Here is a 2,339-nt window from a genome sequence, read left to right on the forward strand (position 1 = left end):
GGGCCCAGGTGTCCCGGAGCCCCACAAATCCCCAACGGGGGCCCAGGTGTCCTGGAGACCCCCCCCTCCGGCAGGGCCCAGGTGTCCTGGAGCTCCCACAAGCTCCCAAGGGGGATCCAGGTGTCCCAGAGCCCCCCGGGAAGGACCCAGGCATCCTGGACCCCCCCACACCCAGGGAGGATCCAGCATCCTGGAGCCCCCCGAGCCCCCAGGGGGGGCCCAGGCATCCTCAATCCCCCCCTCAGGTAGAACCCAGGTGTCCTGGCACCCCCCACCCTGGGGAGGGCCCAGGCGTCCGGGGAGGGGGCAGAGGGAAGGTCCCTGGCACGGGGCCGGGCGGGGGCTGCTGGGACCTTCGCCCTCCGCCCGGAGGGGGGATTTCCAGGGCAGATAAATCATTAACGGCCCCCGGGCCCAGCCCACCCCAGACTGCACACGCGTGTGCACATGCGTGCATGCGTGCGAGGTTGCGGCGCGTCTGGGGCTTCATGCAGTGGCTGGTGCATGCAGGTGCCTGGTGCTCGGCCTTGCACACGCGCATGCAAAAGCGGGCGCCTGCATTGCTGCGTGGGCACGCGTGCACCGGGACATGTGCATGCACAAGTGCGTGGTGTGTGTGTGTGTGTGCGCGGGGCCGGGGAGCTGCGGCCCCCCTGGCTCCTCCCCACCCCAGGCTCCGACTTACCAGAAACGTCGCCTGGAAAGTCCCAGCGGCGTCGCACGCCCGGGGGGGCCGGGCCGGCGCCCTCCCCATGCCCCTTGCACACCCGCGGCATCCAGCACACGTGTGTGCAAGGTGGCTGCTGCCCTGCGGCCACAGCCCCAGGCACACGCACATCGYGCTGCATTTGCAACCACACACATGTGCATGCACACATGTGTGCACCGGCCTCGCACCACACATCTCACACATGCACATGCATGTTCACAGTGGCGCCCCACCTGCACGCATGTGCGCATGCATGTACATCTCGTGGCCTGGCCTGTGGAGCTGCACATGTGTGTGTGGGTGCAAGCGTGTGCACACACACACACCCACTTCACGCTGCTGCTCGCACTGAGCCAGGGAGGTGCATGGGGGCCCCAGGCACATGCACACATGTGCACATGCGTGTGCACACCTGCCCCACGGCCCTGAGGGTGAGAGGCCCCCAGATGCCTGGGACCCCTGGGGGGGGCATGGGGGTCCTTGGACGCCTGGGTCCCTGGGGGCACCTGGATGCGTGGGACCCCCGGGGGGGGGGGGCGCGGGGGCACCTGGACGCCTGGGTCCCTGGCAGCTTCAGCAGCACCCGTGACTCAGGGCCCGACGGGTTTGGCAGCTTTGGGGCGCGTCCTGCTGCCACCCCCACAGGGCGGAGGACCCAGGTGTCCGGGCCAGGGACCCAGGCGTCCCAGCGTGGCGGCTCCCGCCACGGTCCCAGGCGTCCAGGCGGCCATGGGGACGCTGGCAGCRGAGCCCCCCAGCACGGCCCCCCCCAGCACCGCGGAGCCCACGGCGGCACCRGCGCCACGCAGCACCCCCCCATTCCTGGCCTGGCTGGTGGCCGGGGCCCTGGTCGGGGTCCTGTTCGCTGGCGCCCTCGGAGCCGCCCTGGTCCACCGGCATGTCCGGCCCCGCCYGTGCCGCCGTCCGGGGTAAGGCCGCCTGGACACCTGGGTCCCCCCTCCATCCCAGACACCTAGGTCCCCTGTCCCGGATGCCTGAGCCCCCTGCCTGGACACCTGGGTCCCTCCCTGCCCCCCGCCCTGGAAGCCTGGGTCCCCTTCCATCCCGGATACCTGGGTCTCCCCAATCCTGGACACCTGGGTCCCTCCAGGCTCCTCAATCCAAACACCTGGGTTCCTGCCCCCAGCCTGCCCCCCCCCCCAGACGCCTGGGTCCCTCTGGGTTCCCCCCTGCTCAGCCTGTCCCCTCCCCGGGCGCCTGGGCCCACCCCTGCCCTGCCCCCGTGCCCCGTCCCACAAGCCCCTCCAGACTCCCCCTGAATCTTTGCAGGGAAATAGGGACTCGGGAGCCAAGAGCGAAGAAACCGGTGGTCTCCCGCAAGGGTGAGTGCTGCCCCCGGATGCCTGGGCCCCCCGGACGCCTGAGCCCCCCTGGATGCCAGGGCCCCCCAGGCTGGGGGCGGGTCCAGACGCCGGGGCCCCCCTGGACACCTGGGTCCATCTCTGTCCCCCCGCAGATGACGAGGAGCCGATCTACGAGGTGGCCGAGTCACCCCTGGAGTCGCCGATGACCCCGGCGCCCCTGATCCTGCACCCCACAACCTCTGACCCCGCACCCCGACCCCGGCACCCCCTGACCCTGCACCCCGCAACCTCTGACCTTGCACCCC

The sequence above is a fragment of the Apteryx rowi genome, unplaced genomic scaffold, assembly GCF_003343035.1.
Source record: "Apteryx rowi isolate R43461 unplaced genomic scaffold, aptRow1 scaffold_1113, whole genome shotgun sequence".
NCBI lineage: Eukaryota > Metazoa > Chordata > Aves > Apterygiformes > Apterygidae > Apteryx > Apteryx rowi.